This window comes from Dermochelys coriacea, chromosome 15, assembly GCF_009764565.3.
Source record: "Dermochelys coriacea isolate rDerCor1 chromosome 15, rDerCor1.pri.v4, whole genome shotgun sequence".
In the NCBI taxonomy this organism is placed as follows: Eukaryota; Metazoa; Chordata; order Testudines; family Dermochelyidae; genus Dermochelys; species Dermochelys coriacea.
In genome coordinates, this window is record NC_050082.1 from 1,148,308 (window position 1) to 1,170,809 (window position 22,502).

Here is a 22,502-nt window from a genome sequence, read left to right on the forward strand (position 1 = left end):
ATCGGTACAAAATTGGTGTGTAGACCAGATCTTGGTGGCGTCAGAATTCTACACAACTCAGAGGATGGTCTCCTTTAATCATAGCCAAGTACTTGTGAGATGAGAACAGCCCTATTTCTCTATAAAGTTGTAAATTTAGAGACGAAGATAGGACAACATGATTATCGCCACATAAATGACAATTCTCCAAGATTTACATTTGTCAGAAAGGCAAACAAGCAATGAGCTGGTGGAATAACACTACTATTATGCCAACCAATACATGAACTTCCATCGGTACATTAACAATACATATTTAAACCAAGAGACACAAAAAGAGGGTAAAACTCACATTGAAAATGAAGTGCAGAAAACACTAGAGTCATGCTGTCATTAAAGATATAGAAAAATGAAAGATAATCAGGCTGAGCAGAGCCAAAAGTCTTTTACAACTATAAATCTTGTTTTGCTGAATATATACTATTTAAAAAGAAGAGATTAAGGAGTTTAACAGTAAAAAGTTTTATTCAGTTTAAAATATCAACTTAGGCATTTCCTTAATGCAAGGCTCAGAGAGGAGAAAGACAGCAACATAATGAAACAGGCTAACTGAAGTTTCAGGATCAGCTTGCTACTACAAATAGAGTAAGCAAAGATCAGAATTTGGAATGGTGCCTTTTTTGGGGCAGGAGGTGAATGGATGGATGAAAGTAACCCAGCACATGACCAATGTATGGACTGCATAGAACAGTTCTTTAATGTAAGCCTTCCCAACTGCGCACAGAAAAATTGCCTATACAATAATGCAAAAACTGGAGGGTGGTCAGAATAGCGGAGTGGTTGAAACCTAAACAAGTCCTCTTAAACTGACCTGTAATGAAACATTGGTCGGAAAGGCAAGAGATTCTCCAGTTGGCATAGCGAGCAAGGTACAAAGCACACGGACTAGAGTCTCCCACCAAGATCTGCATTTACTTCAGTTTAAGAGCCATACTCTAATTACACTTTAAACACACACAAAAATAGGAAAAAAGCAGCCTCAGTGTTCAGAGATGTCCTAGGAGTCGAACCCACTATTGAAGGTGCTCCAAGCAAAGTTAGGCTACGTCAATGAAGTGTGCCCTTGTTGCCAAGGTGGCTAACAGCATTTTGGGCTGTATAAGTAGGAGCATTGCCAGCAGATGAGGGAAGTGATCATTCTCCTCTATTCAGCATTGGTGAGGCCTCATCTGGAGTACTGTGTCCAATTTTGGGCCCCACACTACAAGAAGGATGTGGAAAAATTGGAGAGAGTCCAGCAGAGGGCAACAAAAATGATTAGGGGGCTGGAGCACATGACTTATGAGGAGAGGTTGAAGGAACTGGAATTATTTAGTCTGCAGAAGAGAAGAATGGGGGGGATTTGACAGATGCTTTCAACTACCTGAAAGGGGGTTCCAAAGAGGATGGATCTGGACTGTACTCAGTGGTAGCAGATGACAGAACAAGTAGTAATGGTCTCAAGTTGCAGTAGGGGAGGTTCAGGTTGGATATTAGGAAAAACTATTTCACTAGGAGGGTGGTAAAGCACTGGAATGGGTTACCTAAGGAGGTGGTGGAATCTCCTTCCTTAGAGGTTTTTAAGATCAGGCTTGATAAAGCCCTGGCTGGGATGGTTTAGTTGGGGATTGGTCCTGCTTTGAGCAGTGGGTTGGACTAGATGACCTCCTGAGGTCCCTGCCAACCTCAATATTCTATGATTCTATGTCTACATTACACTTATGTTGGCAATACTTGTGTCACTCAGGGGTGTGAAAAAACACATATACCCCAAGCGACGTAAGTTTTACCAGCATAAGTGGTAGTGTGCACAGCGCGGTGGGAGAGCTTCTCCCGCTGACATCACTACTGCTGCTCATTGACGTGGTTTTATATTGACAGGAGATTTCTCTCCCGTCGGCAAAGAGTGGCTACACAAGCGATCTTACGGCATACAGCTGTGTAAGCTCACTACATGGCCTTACTCCTGCTAGAACTCCAGAGCCAACACAAGAGCTGGATTGTATTCCCTTATGCATCATACTTGTTTACCAAGTTTCACTCAGTTACATCTGTGCAAACCTTTTTATGGCAACAGGATTTTAAAGGTGTCACATAATATTTATCACACATTTTTACTACATTTTTTTTTTAAAACATTCCTTTCACCTGGCAGGTCTCCTCCTTTTTCTGGAAAAGGGAAACTTTTTTGAACAGTGAAATATTACAAATTTGTGACATATGAACGGAGCCAGACTTCAATTAGATTTAACCTTTAAGTCCAGTTTAGATGTTTTTACTGAGGAGACTCTAGTTTTGCAATGCTTAGAAAGTTAGTATCACAGATGATTGTATGAGATGCAGGTTTTTACAAACAGGAGAGATCTGAAACATGAGGGAAACCCCAAAGCAACATGAATCATTGAGAACTTATTAAGAATTCAACAGATGTGGATATTTCCATGACTGAAGATTCCCAGATTTTCAGTTTTTTAAGTAGATCAAAACTAGAGGAAAAGGAGAAACTCTGCAGCACTGTGTGAACTAAACAAACACCTCCAAATCATATGATGCTTGCATTGGAGTATGAGAGGATTAACCAAGATTCCAGTCCAAAGCAAAAACACCCACACAAACAAACTACTGTACTCTACAATGCAGCACCGTGTACCCGAACTATAATCCACAAACCAAAACCTACAAGGAATGTCAGTGGGCAGAACGCAGACATCAAAATGTTTACCTTGCCCCCGCCAAAGAGACACCACTAGGACTCTCTCCAAAATGAAAAGGTACATTATCTTCCTGTGAGAGTTAGTCTAATAAAGAAGGTTCACTGAACATAGACAAAGAGAATGATTTAATTATAATGGGTATCCAACCAGAACGTAATGACCCATTGACTGGAATTTGCTGTCACCAGCAGTATGAACAGCAGTGGTGACTGAGAAAATTCAGTACTTGAACTTTCCCCAAATATGCTATTTGCTTAGATACATGACTAACAGATCCACATTCCACCACATAATTGAAAGACAAAAACCCAATATGCTCAGAGATTTCTGAGAGTTTGCCTTTCTGATCATTACACGGAATATTCACTCATTTAGTGCAGTTACATTTATCCATTCTTAAGAAAATGCCAAAAGGCTCTTTAATAATTACACGGGAATGATGAAAAAAGCCAAAAATTCTGCAGCTACAAATCAATACGTTCATTTAACATCCAACAAGGATGCATGATTGTTTACCTTCACATGTGGTGGGGATGTAAATCAAAACATTTTAAACACAACAGGTTCAGCCAGTTTAGTAAAGTTAAATTATTTATTTTAAGCTATGCCTACACTATGAAATTAGGTCAAATTTATAGAAGTTGATTTTTTAGAAATCAATTTTATACAGTCGATTGTGTGTGTCCCCACTTAAGACCATTAAGTCGGCGGACTGCGTCCACAGTACCGAGGCTAGCATTGACTTCCAGAGCCTTGCACTGTGGGTAGCTATCCCACAGTCTTCACCGACCATTGGAATACTGGGTTGAGATCCCAATGCCTGATGGGGCAAAAAACATTGTCGTGGATGGTTCTGGGTACATGTCGTAAGGCCCCTCCTCCCTCCCTCTGAGAAAGCAACGGCAGACAATCTTTTCACGCCTTTTTTTCCTGGGTTACCCGTGCAGACGCCATACCACGGCAAGCATGGAGCCCACTCAGCTCACCATCACCATACATCTCCTGGGTGCTGGCAGACGTGGGACTGCATTGATACACAGCAGCAGCTCATTCCCTTGTGGCACCAGATGGTGCATTACAACTGGTAGCTGTCCTCGTCGTCGCCTGGGTGCTCTGGGCCAGCCTCGGTGAGGTCGGTCGGGGCGCCTGGGCAGACATGGGTGCTCCTGGCAGACCTCAGTGAGGTCTGTCGGGGTGCCTGGACATAAATGGGAGTGACTCAGGTCATTCTCTTCTTTACATTTTGTCTAATGGAGATTCAGTCCTGCCTGGAATATTGGCAGAGGGATAGCTCAGTGGTTTAACCAGTGGCCTGCTAAACCCAGGGTTGTGAGCTCAATCCTTGAGAGGGCCATTCTGCCTCAGGGTGCTCTCCCAGCCAGCATCACTGCGAGCACCCAGGAGACGATGACAGCTAGCAGTTGTACTGCACCATCTGCTGCCAGCCTACCCCTTGTTCCCCCCTCCCGTGAAAGGAATGGCCAACAATCGTCTTATGACTTTTTCAGTGCAGGCGCCATACTGCTGTCAGCATCGTCATCCACCTGCCACATCCGCTGCCACTCTGTTCTCCTGCATGGAGCCCACTCAGATCATCGCAGCAGTTATGACCGTTCTAAACACCACACGCATTATCCAGCAGTATATGCAGAACCAGAATCTGCAAAAGCAGACGAGTAGGAAACGGCAGTGCAGTGAGGAGAGTGATGATGACATGGACACAGACTTCTCTCAAAGTATGGGCCCCAGCAATGTGGACATCATGGTGATAATGGGGCAGGTTCATGCCGTGGAACACTGATTCTGGGCCCTGGAATCAAGCACAGACGAGTGGGACCACAGTGTTGGCAGGTCTGGGATGATTCCTAGTGGCTGCGAAACTTTCGCATGCATAAGGGCACTTTCATGGAACTTTGTGACTTGCTTTCCCCTGCCCTGAAGCTCAAGAATACCAAGATGAGAGCAGCCCTCACAGTTCACAATCGAGTGGCAATAGCCCTCTGGAAGCTTGCAACGCCAGACCAGTCAGGCTACTGGTCAGTCAGGAATCAACAGGAATCACCTCTGAATATCCCCTTAATAAAATTACCCTATTTCAACCAGGTGACCAAGAATGATATCACTCTCCTGAGGTTTCAGAGTAGCAGCCGTGTTAGTCTGTATTCGCAAAAAGAAAAGGAGTACTTGTGGCACCTTAGAGACTAACAAATTTATTAGAGCATAAGCTTTCGTGAGCTGTAGTTTACGAAAGCTTATATTCTAATAAATTTGTTAGTCTCTAAGGTGCCACAAGTACTCCTTTTCTTTTCACTCTCCTGAGGATAACACAGAGAGATAAAGAACAGATGTTGCTTGAATGCCAGCAAATACCGGGACCATACACTGCCATGCTTTGTTATGCAATGATTCCAGACTACGTGCTACCAGCCTGGGGTGGTAAAGTGTCCTACCCTGGAGGACGGAATAAGGCTGCCCTCCCCAGAAACCTTTTGCAAAGGCTTTGGGAGTATATCCAGGAGAGCTTTATGGAGATGTCCCTGGAGGATTTCCACTCCGTCCTCAGACACGTTAACAGACTTTTCCAGTAGCTGTACTGGCAGCAAATTACTCATTAAACACGCTTGCTTTTAAACCATGTATTATATTTACAAAAGGTACACTCACCAGAGGTCCGTTCTCCGCCTGGCGGGCCCGGGAGCCCGCCTTGGGTGGGTTCGGGGGGTACTGGCTCCAGGTCCAGGGTGAGAAACAGTTCCTGGCTCTTGGGGAAAACGATTTCTCTGCTTGCTTGCTGTGCGCTATCATCTTCCTCATCCCCAAAATGTGCATCCCTATTGCCTGATAATCCATTGACGGAGTCAAAGCACAGAGGTTGGGTAGTGGTGGCTGCACCCCTAGAATGCAATGCAGCTCATCATAGAAGCAGCATGTATGGGGGCTCTGACCCTGAGCGGCCGTTTGCCTCTCTCGTTTTTTGGTAGGCTTGCCTGAGCTCCTTAAGTTTCATGTGGCACTGCTGCAGGTCCCGGTTATAGCCTCTGTCCTTCATGCCCTTGGAGATTTTTTCAAATGTTTGGGCATCTTGTCTTTTGGAACGGAGTTCTGATAGCACAGATTCATCTCCCCATACAGCGATCAGATCCCGTACCTCCCATTCAGTCCATGCTGGAGCTCTTTTGCACTTCTGGGACTCCATCATGGTCACCTCCGCTGATGAGATCTGCACTCACTGCAGCTTGCCATGCTGGCCAAACAGGAAATGAGATTCAAAAGTTCACGGGCCTTTTCCTGTCTACTTGGCCAGTGCATCCGAGTTGAGAGCACTGTCCAGAGCAGTACAATGGAGCACTCTGGGATAGCTCCCGGAGGCCAGTACCGTCTAATTGCGACAACAGTACACCAAATTCAACCTGGCAAGATCGATTTCAGCGCTAATCCCCTCGTCGGGGGAGGAGTACAGAAATCTATTTTAAGAACCCTTTAAGTCGAAGTAAATGGCTTCGTCATGTGGACGGGTGCAAGGTTAAATCTATCTAATGCTGCTAAATTCGACCTAAACTCGTAGTGTAGACTAGGGCTTAGTATAAAACAGTCCTGCTGTGTTGTAGATCTATTGCTCAGCCAAGAAACCCTGCTATTTCTCAGAGAATCTTCCCCTTCTGATACAGGTCAAGGAAAAATTTTTTAGCAAAGCTGCCTTTGGGACACAGTGCATGCAGCTGAACCCAGTAGTCTCCATCTTTAGAGCAATGGATTTTCATGAAAGTCACCTCTAGTCCTCCTTATACACTTTAAGTAGGTTATTTTGAAGATTCGCAGTTCATTAATAGTGTAATGGCATTGAAAGTATTCAAAAGAGAACAGCATGTGCTCTAGATATACTACACTGTAGCTAATTTGATTAGTTGTAACAAATCAGTGTTGACCATATGTGAATGCAGTCTCAATCATCATACACTTGACCAGATAAATGCCCTAAATTATTTATTATAACCAGGCTGGCAGAGCTATGTGGCATCCCACATCTATTTTTGGTACAAGTTTCAACATATTTGCCAATTCAAATTCAATGAACAGAGATGCCATTGGCACACTCTCCTAGATCCAGTGCTGCCACAAGAGATTAAAGGAAGTGATCAAGCTGCTATGGGCCTCTTCTTCCAGGAACCATTTCTGAGAGCACGAGGAAGACTGCTGGAAGTGAGGCTCCTGGTCCCCACACACCAGCAAACCCTAGAGAAAAAACAACTATTTCTCCAGGATATGCTACCAAAGCTGAAGGATGCCACAACTGGGCCCCAGTTCCACCACACTCAAGTTAAAGTGCTAAAAGGCAATTGTTGCTCATCAAATTAAAGTCATTTGGACAATGGATCAATTGGGGAAGACAGTTGCTTACTCCCTCTGTGCATCCAAAACTAAAATCTGAAAAGTTACTGTTAATTTAATGTCAGTATCCGAGGATAAAAATGAAACTCTGATCAGCCCATCTATGTACTATGCAGAGATGAACCTATATTTGTCTGTTTTTAAAATATATTAAAGGCCACAATAGGAACAGCAATCATGAATAGTTTGTTCTACACAATTATCTTCTGTGCAAATAAACTGCTCCTAAACTCCCTTCATGCCCTGTCCTTTGTTACTGTATTGTCAGTTCATGCTCTTAGTTTTGTTAATATTACCCTTTTGAATATAGCTTCATGTTAGCCACTGGATGAACACCTCAGTCATTAAGGTTTAGATCTCCTCTTTTCCTATTGGGGTTTTAAGTTGAGTGCATGATTGTGGGAAAGTGACACTTTGGAGCCTTGCTTGCAGTTGTGCAGAAGCCCCAGGAAAGAATCCCAGTCTGTAGGGTAGGACAGACAAGGCTAAACCAGCAGACAGTTTGCTGGGAGACGAGCTCAGCTCATGAACACTCTGCTGCCTGGAACTCTGAGGAGGAATTTAAGAAACATACATCCTCATACAACTTTGGTATTATTGGTCACATAAGAGGGACTCCAGTTGCTGCATGGTGACCTTCATCCCTCCCTTCCACTCTACAAGGATAGCTTGGAAAACTATCACTTATCCTAATTCCCCTCCATAACTCAATATTACAGATTCTTCAGTTTTAAGTTCTTCCCCCCACTCCTCTGCAAGGCAGTTCTGTCCTCCCCACATGGCTGGTATGGAGCACTTCTATGACTAAGGCCACAAATAGTGGTAGAGGGAGCTGTTCAATACCAGCTGGGGAAAGGAAAAGCATTTAGAGGCCAAGGGTCTAATCTTCCTCACTACACAAAGAAGAGGAAATAATTTTATTCCTTCCTAAAATTTTGCAATCCCACTTAAGTATAAAATTAATGCCACTAATATACACCTGATTTCCTAACCTCTCAGTTACAGCTCCTGCAGCTATTATACTCATTGCCCTTTTCTGTTACTGTTTCACTTTGATATTCTCTAATATGCCCAAATGTGCGTACAACACTCCAGGTTTCATCTCAGAATCAGCTGGATTAGAAGAGATGCCTAGCAGGACTCCATTCAGACAAATGATTTTGTTAGCCTTTTTACATCAATCTCTTCTGGCCTAGGTTATGTTTCTCCACTATTTCAAGATGGGGGTCCATTAGTTTTCCTCGCATTATGAATTGTGACCACTTCACCAATGTACAAAAGATGAAAATATTCAATTTTTTCACTAAATTCATAAAGGAACCCTGAGTATTAATTAGTCCGAAACTAGGCTCTCTCACGCCCAGGATACACAGCCCACAAAAGAGCCATACTCTACAGTGTCCGTTATTAAGCTAAATTACAAATAGGCTTGGAAGATGGTTGGAATCCCCAAACCAAAAAAAAAATAAATAAATAAAACTAAAAGTTAGTTTTTTCCTATTATAGTGCAAGTTATGCAAGCCTTACAAAGGAGAAAAGGTCTTCAAATCATTCTTTGGGACAGAGAAAGATGGCACTGAGGTAGGGGGAGAACGTGGAACAGATATAAACAAGGTCAGGGCAGAAGGATTTCAACAGAAGAGGCTGTTCAAGGTGAATGTGATTATACAATACAAGAGGCAAAGGCAAAAATGTGGGAGAGAAGAGGTCATATGTACGCAAGGTCAACATTACGTAGGACCTTGTAGGGAAAGACCAGGAACTTGAACTTAACTCAATGGATGGATAGAAGCGTTTGAAAGGATTCAGATTGATGGGTTGGAAAAAATATGGAGGGAGAGAGAAAGCCTAGTAGTGGCATTTAAGCCTAGACACTTCCTGAACAGAGGATCTGACAATCTTTGGTTTGTAAAGTGCTTAGCACAGTAGAACCCTGGTCTCATTAGGGTCCCTAGGTGCTACTGCAATACAAGTAAAGCTATAGGTGCTATTGCAATACAAATAAAGCTAGAGACAGCATTGACAAAGTTATGTAGCAGGGAGAGACAAAAGGGGGCGGATTTTGATAATGATGCACAGCAAGAAATAAGAACTTAAAACCTGAATGTATACAATTTAAAATAATAAAACTGTAAACAGGATGACAGTTTGCCCCCCCCCCATCCAGTTAGTACTGGGTAAAAAATTTCAACCCCTGCTCGTAGCACTGTATGATGTATAGATTACTCACAAAGCTCCATCAAGAAAAAAGTTGCTGAAACAAAGCACGAGTATTCTGGTATATAGTCTTCTTACAAATTCAGAAGCTGTTGTACACAGCTCATTAATGACATTTTTTCAAGACAAGCCTTTTCCTGTAGCAGTTAATATGTACATTGATTCACAGGATGGCTAATTAAAATTCCAAGACACCCCAGAAATCAGATGTAATGGTTTATCAAACATTTCTAAATGAATAAAAAGCCCAAGCCATTAAAAAAAATGGATGTTTATGAAAACGAAAGGTAAGGATTTGTTTAAGGAGAAGTAGGGAATTCAGACAAACTTGTAAATAGCTTCATTTTTTAGATATATTAATCATTTAGTCAACAATAAAGTTGTGGCAACAGAATAGAGGAACAAGGGCAGAAGTACAGTAAGCCCTCAAACTAGGATCTACCTCTACAAAATTGGGGATTATTTTCTGATCTCAAAGTAACATTCACCCATCTGTGTGTATAATTTCAGATGTTCACTTAATTCTGCATACCAGTTCCCCAAATAAAAATCTCATTTTCCAGTTCTGTCCCCAGTGATGGTCCAAAACTATCTAGAACTATATGAACATGGATCTCTGTTGCTACTTCAGTTTAGAGGCAAAAGTGCTGATAGGACTACTTTTGACAAAAAGTTAAACTAAAGCTAGTGTTTTGAGACTAGTCTCCTAATCCCTCTAAACAGAATTTGATGCACATCCCCAACAAGTCAATATTGCATTATTCATATACATCGGAAGACAATTTGAAGAAAATACCACAGAAGAAACAGAAAGACGACACCAGCATCACCAGCAAGGAAGTTCATGACTACTCACACTGCTTTAAAGATAAACATAACACAAGGCAGTCTGCAGAGCTACAGAAGTTAGAGATTTCACTGTCATTGCTCTCTTTTTTTTAAAAAAAAGGTGGGAGAGAGCACTGAAAACCACAGCAAGACATGATGGACAAGCAAGCAAGAAAGCCAAATTAGATATTTTTTTCCAAGTTTACCTGCTGGTTGTTTCTGTACTAGAGCCTGAAAGTCTACTTTAGATCTAGATCCCTTGACGTCATATTTCCTTACTGCTTTCTAGTTACAATTTTACAGGTATTTTTGGGTACCTGTGAAGATTTCAATTGGCAGCATAGGAGCAAACTCACGAAACATTTTAATTGATGTTTATATTTTAAAGCAGAAATTGAAACCAGGAGTCTATTTTACCCTATAACAATTTCATTTGATTTTGAGTCAAGACAACAATACTGTACACATTTCTTTTTATTGCTCAGTGATTGTGACGTTCCCCTGGTGTTCTTCGGACCGGTGATCTGTTAGGTCACTCCAATCCTTGACTCTGGGAGACAGCCTTACCCTGCTCTGCTGTGAGAACCCCCACTCCCGGGCTGTTCATGCACAACCTCTAGCTCAGTGGTGGACAAACTTTTTGGCCTAAGGGCAACATCTGGGTAGGGAAATTGCTTGCAGGAGAATGAATGTAGGGCTGGGTCAGGGGGTGGGGTGCAGGAGGGAGTGTGGCGTGTGGGAGGGGGTGCGGTGTGCAGGAAGGGGCTCAGGGCAAGGGGATTGGGGTGCAGGAGGAAGTGCACAGTGTGGGAGGGACCTGAGGGCAGCGGTGCGGGGGGAGTGCAGGGGGTGCCAGGGGGCTCAGGGCAGGGGTTGGGGTGCAGCAGGAGTGCGGGGTGCAACAGGGGGTTGAGGTGCAGGCAGAGGCTCAAGGCAGGGAGTTGAGGTGCAGGAGGGGTTCGGGTTCCAGCCTGGTGCCACTTACCTGGAGCGGCTTCGGGGTGGCAAGGCGTGCACTGTGGCCAGGGCCGCTCCACAAAGCAGCCAGCACCACATCCCTGCAGCCCCTGGGGGACAGGGGGAAGAGGGCTGAGGCACTGCCCTTGCCTGCGAGTACCTCCCCCGAAGCTCCCAGTGGCCATGGTTCCCCATTTCCAGCCAATGGGAGCTTCGGGGGAGGTATCCACAGGCAAGGGCAGCACACGGAGCCCTCTGCCCCCTCTCCCCCCAGGGATGTGGTGCCGGCCACTTCTGAGTGTGGCACAGGGCCCGTGGCGCCACGGGGGTAGCCATTCCGTGGGCCAGATCCAAAGCCCTGAGGGGCTGGATTCAGCCCCCAGGCCATTGTTTGCCCACCCCTGCTCTAGCATGTAAGCTGCTCCCAGCTACTTGAGTGAGCACTTTTGGCCAGCCATTGCTTGAATTGTGCAACCTAATTACACTAGCCAATATCTCCAGTCCCAGAAACAACCCTAAGAACCTCTATCCTGCAGTGGCCAGTTATGCCTGCTGGACGCTGCAAGCTTACACGAGTTTGTCAATGTTATAAATTTTTTTGTTATGTACCAGGCTTGTTATCCCAAGGGTAGTCTCTGACACACTTCCAAACAAACTCACTGCTTCAGGGTAGAACAAAAACAAAATTTATTAACTACAATAGATATAAACACTTAAAATCTAAGTCAAAGCACAACAAGTCAGATTTGGTCAAATGAAATAAGATCAGCTTAGAATGCGTTTTGCTTTTAACACTTTCAACATCCTTACAAACTTAGATGCTTCTCACCACAGGCTGGCTGGTTGCCCTTCAGCCAGGCTTGCCCCTTTGATCAGCGCTTCAGTCGCTTGGTGTGGTGTCTGAAGATGAGATGGAAGAGAGAGGAAGAGCATCTCTTCCTTTTATCATGTCCTTTCTTCCCACTTGGCTTTGCTCCCCACCTTTCAGAGTTAGGTGAGCATTACCTCATTTTTCAGAGTAGCAACTGTTTTAATCTGTATTCCCAAAAAGAAAAGGAGTACTTGTGGCACCTTGGAGACTAACAAATTTATTTGAGCATAAGCATACGATGAAGTGAGCTGTAGCCCATGAAAGCTTATGCTCAAATAAATGTTAGTCTCTAAGGTGCCACATTACCTCATTGCAATCCCAAAATGACCAAAGGAAGGGTGGTGACTCACTCAAAGACTAACAGGTCCTTTTGTTGTTGCCTAGGCCAGCATCCTTTGTTCCTGTGAGGCTGAGCTGGGCTTATCCCATACATGCCCTGATGAGGTGTGAACTGCCTGGGCTTGTTTTAAGCCATAGAATATCAGGGTTAGAAGGGACCTCAGGAGGTCACCTAGTCCAATCCCCTGCTCAAAGCAGGGCCAATCCCCATGAGGACACATTTTCAGCCTCGTAATTATATACATTAAATTACAACCTATAATATTACTATAACAATGCTCAGCTCTTCATGAGCCTTCCAAAGACACCCGACATTTGCATTGGATACCACACAATCGTATTATAAGGATGAACACAGGGGTTCAGGGGGTTACCCTGAGGTACAGAGCATCACAGAGGCACGTTTCATTACCACTTAAGGGACATATCAATGTAAAAAAAATATTAGTTGAGTAGTTTGAGGTACCATCCTTTGCCTCTGAACTCCCCTACCGTGTTTTACAATTATATTTCTCCTACTTCTATATTTCACTCTCCCCTACCCCTGTGTAAAAAGGCCAACCCCAAACACATACTGCACACAGATTTCTCTATTCCCAGTTCCATTAATATCTAATACTTTGATAAACTCCGACAACCACTTCAACATTTTTTCATTTTGAAGTGTCCTGTTACTATATTTTCAATCCCAAGCTGTATCAAATTTAAATTCAAATTCAACTGTACAGCTTTAAACATAGGCAAATAGTTAATAGGCATTTATGATGACTGGTCTGGTTCTGCTTGCCCATCCTCTTCCAAGAGCTTCTATAAAACTAAATCATGTTCAAAGAATCTCTTGTCAAACAGTTTGAATGAATCCACAAACTGAATGCTATATTATCCGTTATAAAGATGAGGTTAGTGATAGCATAGTTTCAGAGTCTCATTGAAGTACATATACATGTTCACTGAATCTTTAGAGACTATCAGAGTGCCAAAGCCAGGTTCTGTGGTGACTAACTTTGTTAATTTCCATATGTTTTATCAAACAGGATTTGTTTAAATTAGTTATTGCTTTTCAGTATTGTAATCCAAATAAATATTAACTCAGAGAACACTGAAGCGGGATTTATATGGTTCCAGTCAACAACCTGACCCATTGTTGCTAGATTTGTGTGCCAAACCATCTGCTATTAACCTCAAATTCTGTAGGTCACAGATTTTGAAGTACCTTTTTCCAAGAATTGATGTGGCATCTATACATTAGATTTTGTATACTGGATTACGTTTAGTGACAGGCAAATTATGCTTTTAATTGTTTTTAATAGAACAGAAATAAAAAGGAAAGGAAACAGCTCTGTTCTTGGAACAGTGAAATATCAGCTTTCTAAGAGAGGCAACTAAGGGAACAGAGTAACAAAAACTAATTTAGACTCAAAAAGGCTAATTAAGATCTAGCCCTCCTCTCCCTAACACCATAGCTTCCAAAATGACGATTCCAGGTCCCAGCACACAAGAAACTTGCCAAGGAATGGCAAGAAAAATGTGCAGACTTCTCCCAGAGACTAAGGTGAAGGATAAGGGATTCCTATCAAATTACTGTCCCTGGATCCTACTTAGGTGACACTGCCTTTCATAGATACTAAGGTCAGAAGGGACCATTCTGATCATCTAGTCCGACCTCCTGCACAGCGCAGGCCACAGAATCTCACCCACCCACTCCTATGAAAAACTTCACCCATGTCTGAGCTATTGAAGTCCTTAAATCATGGTTCAAAGACTTCAAGGAGCAGAGAAGCCTCCCTCAAGTCAACCATGCCCCATGCTACACAGGAAGGCGAAAAACCTCCAGGGCCTCTCCAATCTGCCCTGGAGGAAAATTCCTTCCCGACCCCAAATATGGCAATCAGCTAAACCCTGAGCATATGGGCAAGATTCACCAGCCAGATACTACAGAAAATTCTTTCCTGGGTAACTCAGATCCCATCCATCTAATATCCCATCTCAGGGGATTAGTCCTATTTACCCTGAATATTTAAAGATCAATTACTTACCAAAATCCCATTATCTCATCATACCATCTCCTCCATAAACTTATCAAGTAGAATCTTAAAACCAGATAGATCTTTTGCATGAGTCTCCACCACTCTAAACCTCCACCAGAACCTATTAACGGTAAAAGGAAACAAATCTCTGCTACTCCACACTTCCTCCAGCCTCCATTGCCAAGTGTTGTGCTACTCATAGCTTTCCTGAGCAGCTGGAGCACAAAAAATTATTCTTGACAGTTTCCCAGCTGCTACCCACAACAGTATGAATAGAAGTCTAGTCTCACTTTACTGTTCTTTGCCAGAACTATAAGAAGAGGTACTGGGGCTTTCTGCAGTCTCAGGCAGATCACTGTGCCAGTGTATATACAGTTTGCATTTGGAAGGGATATTTTGCCAGCATAAGGGCAGGAAATTGCCCACCCCACCCCAAAGAAGTTAAATCTTGAATTCTGATGTCTTCAGACCCATACTTGCCATGAAAAGCCTTTCACTGCCAAGTTAATTTTCAAGTGTTTGAATTAGTACAAAACAACCCTTGTGTCTGTTGGCAACTACCCTCAACCTACCAGCAATTTTGTGGCATCACACCAAAGATATCAAGTTCTTGATAACTAATAGTATTTGATTTCACCACACAGGGAATTACAGAGATAGAAGCATATTTCCTCAGTTCAATGCATACCCCAGTGCAGTTTCCAGAGCAATACAAAGTTATATTTACAGTTTTCTGGGGATCACTGGTCAGGCTATTTTCTGAAGAGGTAAAGCTACAGCTGACTCTCAAACAAAATACAGTTTTCTGAAATCACTACTTGTCAGCCTCCAACTCTTCACACAATCTAAACAAAGCAGCTAGCAAAGTATAAACGTTTGGCACAAAATAAAATTCAAATGCTGAATTTTTATGTCCTGTTTTGTAATAAGTGTAGACAAGTATAGTAAAGAACATGTGGGTGATATAAACATGGATAGTTAAATCAAAATTTGTTTCTGAACCAAAGTAACACTTTATTAACTAAGATAACTACAGACAAAATTAAGAACAAATCAGTGCATATCTACAAGGACTCATAAGAACCTTTAGGTCTAGCTTAAAATACCACCTCTTCTGATATAATCAGCAATATTGTACTAGTTGGAGTCACATGCCCTGGAATAAAGGGTCTGTAATTTAAATGGTCAAGAGAAGAGAGGTCATGTCTCTTCTTCATACCTGATAAGGTGATCCCATAAACCTAACTGCAATTTTGCTCTGAAAACACAATAGTATCAGTTTTGCATTCTTCCTCAGCTTTGCATCCCTCCCCCTATACACCCAGTAAAGCGTTTTAAAATGCTCCATCCTTTCCATCCCCCTAGTAAGAGAAATACCTTGTTTACCAGCACATGAAATGGCACAGCACTTACTGATCTTCCCTATCTAACTCTGGTAACATAGAAATAGGAGCACCATGCTCTGGCACTGCCCTCTTCACAGCAATAACCTGGCAAAACCCCACAAGCACTGTTCCTTCCAATCTCCTTAGATTCTTAGAGAAGTGCCTCTCTCCACCATCCTCAATGACATAAAAGATGGATAAGATTTTTTGATACTGTGATAATCTGGCATTTACCTCTACCTTCAGCAACTTCGAGACACCCAATCTTCTAGAAGGAGATACTGCTATTTTCAAACCCATCTAAATGGACTTCTATCAAGCTGCAAGTACCACCAGCAAATTTAAAAATTTCATTAAAGCTAATGCTTTAATAAAAAAAATGATATAGTACATAGGTTGGAAAAGAGTGTCTGTACATCTCAGTATAGTGCTTAGATTATCCACAAATACAAAGTTAGTTTATTAAATGTCATATGCTACATGGAGTTCATAATCAGCAATAACCCAAATTTAGGTGAACAGATTTAACAGTTTGGAAATTAGAATCCGAATACTCGGGTACATCACTCATGAAAAGTTTGTACAGAGATTTGGTTGTGCAAAGCAAAATATATCAATAAGTGGAGATTGTCCCTCATTAATTTGAGAATTAGGTTGGTTGTCCATCTAGAAAATACAATCCATGAGGAACAGATTTAATAATTTTATTAAGATAATGTTGAAGTAAAAAGAAAACGGTACACAGTTTAGTCACAGAAGTTTCTGGTTATCAGGGAATAAGGTACAGATTATCAAGGGGTGCAAAGTTCAGTTTAGGAGAGGGTGGTATAAGGAATACATAATCTGCAATCTCCCCGATTGGGGGTAAAAATTTAACAGGTCAAAGTACAGACATTGAGATATGGGAGTATGTTGTCCATATAATGGCTATGTTCAGGTGTGGAGTATAATGAGCCGATATAATGAGGATGGATCTACCCTCATTTGGTGGGATTTAATGTTTAGTGAGTTTACGTTCACAGTCTGCACAACATAATTCCCTGCATAAGAGGAAACCACTTAAACACTGGTCTTTGAATCTTTAAAGCAGTGTAACAATGCAGATGGGAGCACCAGAGTAGGATCATAAATCAACACGAGAGAGAGAGAGAGAGAGAGAGAGAGAGAGAGAGAGAGAGAAATCTAAGCTTACGTTTTCAGGGACTAGATGATCAGAATGGTCCCTTCTGACCTTAGTATCTATGAATCTATGAACAATAAGCAAGCTAAAGATCTAAATCCCTTTAGAGAACGTAGGAAGGGAAACTACATACCTAACTGCTAGAGAAACTCCATAACATACAAAAATACTAGAGCTTTATGTTAAAATGCTAAACCAACCTGACACATATTGTAATATCTGACATGAACTATTTTAGAGGTTCTCCCCCTCCCCAATCTTCTCTATTACCTGAACTAAGGATAATCTGCAGGAGGCCCCAGTGTTTATAATTCTCTCTGTCACTGCCTCTCCCAAAATCCATGTGGATCAGATGATACTCTCACCATTGAGATGCCACAGATCTCTCTCAAGACTCAATCTGGAAGTGTCCTCTTTCAAACCCAACCTCCCTAGAAAACAGTGCATTGCCCTTCCAAACACCACAGTAATTTAGCACTTGCCTCAGGAACAAGCAGTGGGCCACAATCCTGCGCCGCAGATCGAATTCTAGAAGCATTCTCTCCTTTCCACCCCAAACGGCCCCTCACAATAGCACCCCATAAAATAGCATAGTTCTGCACTTACATTCCTGTACTCTGCTAATACTTTTTTCCCAGCCACTCCCAAATATTCCCTCATCTACACCATCAGAACCAAGCTATGCCACATGCCCCACTACATCAACACTCCTTGATCTGATTCAGGAAGACAAGCAGGAGCCCTATTTTTTCTTCTGAACCAAAACCTGCTTCCCTACCACATGTTCATGGATCACTGGCTTACCAAACAAGGGGAAAAGAGGGACGTCTGCAGAGGTGGAGTGGAAGGAATGAAGGGAAAGTGTGTCTTGTCAGGAAGAGGCAAATAGACACAAAGGTGATGTCTTAAGTGAAAGAGTTGAGGAACCTGACTTCTCCTCTCACCAGAGTGATATGTACCATGTGGGGAACTTGGACATTTGATGGGAAAGTATGGAAGGTCTCTTGCGGGGAGGGAAGGGAAGCCAAGTCCTGGCTCCCGCAAGGAAGAGGATGGGAGAAGGGACATCTCTGATACAGGAGAAGCTCAGGCTCCACAGCTCAGTTAGACTCCCCACACAGAGCAGGGAGTGCCTGCTTAGATTCCCCTGACACATGGGAACAGTTACCTCTGTTCAGGAGAAAAAGAAAAGGAGTACTTGTGGCACCTTAGCGACTAACAAATTTATTTTCCACCGACTGCATCTGTTCAGGAGAGTGGTAGAGGCAGTCAGGGCTCCACACACAGTAGTCAATAAAAACCTGAGCAACCCCCCCCCCCCCTTGAGCCTGGATCCGTGGTACAGTGGGGAAGCAAGGGGGGGGAGGGAACTGGCCCAATGCATAAAGAGGCACACACCAATCTCCCTCAAAAGCAGTGGTTTTCAACCAGGGATACATGTACCCCTAGTGATATGCAAAGGTCTTCTGGGGGTACATCAACTCATCTAGATATTCACCTAGTTTTACAATAGGCTGCATAAAAAGCACTAGCATGGTCAGTACACACTAAAATTTCATAAAATGACTTGTTTATACTGCTCTACATTATACCATACACTGAACTGTACATACAATATTAATAATACAATTTATTTTATAATTATATGGTTACATGAGAAAGTAAGCAATATCCTTAGTAACAGTGTGCTGTGACACGTTTGTATTTTTAGGTCTGATTTTGTAAGCAAGTAGTTTTTTAAGTGAGCTGAAACTTGGGGATAGGCAAGTCAACTCAGACTCCAGAAAGGGGTACAGTAGTCTGGAAAGGTTGGGAGAGACTCTGCTCTACAGGAGGCATATGTCTCTGCCACGTGGGAGGGAAGGAAGCCTGGACACCACCCACCTCTGCACACAGGGGCAAGGGGAATCCCTCGGAGCCCAGCGCACACGGGATGGAGTAACTTGCAGAGCACGGGGAAAGCCAGGTGCGGAGAACCCCGGGGGGTTTAAACGGACCCCAGGGGCGCTGCTGAAGGATGCGGGCGGGCGAGCGGGCGGCCCACGCCTCCCTGCTCCACGCGAGAGAGAAGCGGCTCGTGGGGGCACAGGAGAGGGCTCTGCCCAAGGCAGACTCTCTCCCCCGCCCCGCCCCGGCGGCGGGAGCGGAGGGGAGATGGAGCCCCGCGCCCCCCTCCGAGGGGCAGCTCCGCCCGGGGCGCGGAGAGGAAGCCCAAACCGCCTGTGCGGGCTGAGACGCGGGGAGGGGCGTGCCCGTGCCGGGGCGAGCGGCAGCCTGGCTCGCACTCCGGGCCCGAGAGGGGGAGGGCGGGAGCCCAGGGCCCCGTGGGGTGGCGTGAGGGACGGACGAAGAAGCGAGGGCCCGAGCCTGGCCCGCAGCTCCCGGCCCTCGCGAGGAGCCCGCTCCGCCGCCGCTGCCAGCCCGAGAAGCTCCCTCCGCTGCCAGGCCGGGCGCCAGGCGGTGGAGGCCCCGCGCTCTCCCTTACCGTGCGTCGGGGCATGGCGCGGAGCGCCCCGGGGCATGGCCGCCTGCCTGAGGCGGGAGCGACGGGTCCGGGCCGCCTGGCTCCTCTGCGCGGCCAGCGCCTCCTCACAACCACAACAACATGGCGGCCGGAGGCGGCGCGCGCGCCCGGGGAGAGGGGCGGGGCCGGAGGCGGCGCGCGCGCCCGGGGAGAGGGGCGGGGCCGCGGTCGCCCTCCCCCTGTTTGTCCTGCGCGCTGGGAGGCTGCCCCGGTTCCGCTTCCGGTCCCCGGCCCCGTCCCCCGCAGCGGGGCGGTGGCCGCTGAGCCCGCCCCTCCCCCAGGCCACAGCGCCGGGCGGAGCTGCTGTGGTGAGCAGCGTTTGTGAGGGGAGGGGAAAGCACGTGTTCTGCCGCCTAGGGGGACAAAGGCCAGTCTCCTCAGGAGCCCGGCAGGCCTTCCGAGGGGGGTAGGTAAGACAAATGGGCCTCAGCCAATCTCACCTTCGCTCTACTTTGCGCCCTCTTCAGGCCTCGGAAGCTGCACTTCCTGCCCTCACAAAGCTTCTTGAGCGGGCTTCAACCCTGATCTACGCCCAAAAATCACTGTACGTGACTCCCCAGCCCCAGCCTTTGGAGGAGCAAAGATCAGTTTGTCAGAGCAATTTCAGTCTGCCTGCTCGCTCTTGCCAAAGAGATTTAAATGCCTAGGTCTGTGGTTGGCCACAGACAGATTCTTCATGCAGAAGAAATTACACTGCAATCACCCAGGGAATAGAGCGCAAAGGGCTAGCTATAGCCTCTTACCACATAGCAGCAGGAGTGACATCTATTCTCCTGGTTATATAGCACCCCAAATCCTTGAAGTGTTACATTTATGAATGGGAGAAACCTATAGCAAGAGTCACTACAAGTTTGCAAGATGGTCTCTCTTCTCCCAACTTTAATGTATTCCACAAAGCAGGGGTTCTCAAACTGGGGGTCAGGACCCCTCAGGGGGTCACGAGGTTATTACATGGGAAAGTCATGAGCTATCAACCTCTACCCCACTCTGCTTTGCCTCCAGCATTTATAATGGTGTAAAATATAAATTAACACTTTTTTATACAAGGGGGTTGCACTCAGAAGCTTGCTATGTGAAAGGGATCCCCAGTGCAAAAGTTTGAGAACCACTGCCATATAACATCAGTCCTATTGTTCTGTCTCCATGACTTTCCCACCATCACTAGACACACACACACACACACACTACAAACCAGTTAAAACAGTCTCCTTTGCCATGAAGCCTACAAAACTCCTCAATAATAGTTAGCCAACTGGTGTGCCGTAGCCACAGCTCATCATGCTGACCAGTTACCAGTTCATTGCTTTCTGGTCTCTACCTGCTATCTTACATAAATGCTTCAGGATAGAGGGTCTTACGTTTGTATAAGTGCCTAGTACAATCAGCTGTACAAATAAGTGATGGCTATTGTGAGAAGAGGCTAGGGGTTTTATCAATTTCCCCAGCATATTAAACAAAATCTCTGCCTCTGAACAATCTGCAAGACATGGATACAAATAAAATAAAGTTAACTATAGATTGCTAAATACAAAGTTTAGAATTAACTGCTTGCTGGTGGAAGGTGCTGGACCAAGAGCTTTGGAACCTGCCTACTCAATTGACAGCCTTCCCCTAACTTGCCCTATTTAGCCCTCACCCCTCCAAGGTAGAAAGAGGAATTCTGTTTCCACAGCTTAGTTCAAGTCTTTCCTTCTCTATAGGATTCTAAAGAAGGGGTTATTTGTGTTTGTGGTTTTGTAATATAGACACCTATCCAAGATATAAACTGAGACCCACATTTCACAGAGGATGATAAATAATGAACAAAAAGCAGATAGTAATGACCTTCAGACAATTAAACCAGATTTGAATTAGAACTTTGTTAAGGCTCTTGACTGAGACCAGTGTTGATTCCCAAGCCATTAAATCCCCACCAAAGGTACTCATACTACATATACCATACTGTACTGCTATGAGCCCATTTCAAAAAGTCCTTCAGCCAAAAAGAATCCCAGGCAACCTATGGAACTAAAATAAACAGGTTCTTCTTAGGCTGGTAGAAAACACTTCTAAAATTCTCTCTTCCAGGACCAGACAAGCAATTTCAAAATCACCTTTCCTCTAAGAAAAAGGTTCAGACAACCTAAACCCCGCCCCTTTCCTTTCGTTTCCTTATGGGGGGGCAGGGAGGAGAAACCTGTATTCATACTTTCTTCAGGATTAAGACTACAAAATCCCAAAGTCCCTTTCCTCTGGGATTAAAGTGAACAAATGAGGTAGTTGCTTCAGAGACCTTTTCCCTATCACATTAGCTGTTTGACTCACCAGCCAAGCAATTAATTTCCCCTTCCTCCTCTTAGAACCACCAGGCTTGTCTCCTGGAAGGTTAATGGACTCCAGCTGATTTTGATCTTTGCTTATTAACCCTTGCCTCCCAGAATAGAATCATAGGCCTTGTCTACATGGGGAAAGGATTATTTAAGAAAGAAGTACTAGAAACAAGAGAGAGTGATGGAAATAAATGGCTACACGGCAAAACAAAATCATCAAATGCAAACCTGGATCTATACTTATCAATCATTTCCTTTCCTGACTAATAAAGTAGATTTCCCCCAAAAAGCTCAGTTAGGCTATTTCTACACTACAGCCTATGTCGGCATAATTTAATTTATAAATTATAATATAATTTAAATATAATTTAATTTAAAATGCATCCGATGAAGTGAACTGTAGCTCACGAAAGCTTATGCTCTAATAAATTTGTTAGTCTCTAAGGTGCCACAAGTACTCCTTTTCTTTTTGGCATAATTTATGTCACTCAGAGGTGTGAATAAACCACCCCCCTGAGCGACATAAGTTACTCCGACATAAGTGCATGTGTGCACAATGCTATGTCGGCAGGAGAGCTTCTCCCCTTTCGGCATAGAGCGTCTTCACCAGAAGCACTGCAGCGCTGTACATAACCAGGATGCAATTTTTAACACCTCATTCCTTGCAGAGGATCTTTCTCCCTCTTTTCTTACATTGAAACATTTTTGTTTCTATTTGTAGACAGAGTAAACCCCCGCCTTTTT

The 22,502-nt window shown here is 44.2% G+C and overlaps 1 protein-coding gene across 8 annotated transcripts in view; it reads right to left on the bottom strand.

Annotated features, from left to right (window-relative positions):
• The window catches only part of MTMR3 (myotubularin related protein 3), a 230,354-nt gene extending 210,818 nt beyond the window's left edge, over nucleotides 1-19,536 (bottom strand). For 6 of the 8 annotated variants that reach the window (XR_006275855.1, XM_043497966.1, XM_038372838.2 and 3 more), the window contains exon 1: nucleotides 19,411-19,536. The gene's annotated coding sequence lies outside the window, so the exon portion shown is untranslated. The remainder of the gene's footprint in view (nucleotides 1-19,410) is intronic. The other 2 variants (XM_043497964.1, XM_043497962.1) reach the window with 2 other exon arrangements.
• Nucleotides 19,537-22,502: the final 2,966 nt, after the last annotated feature.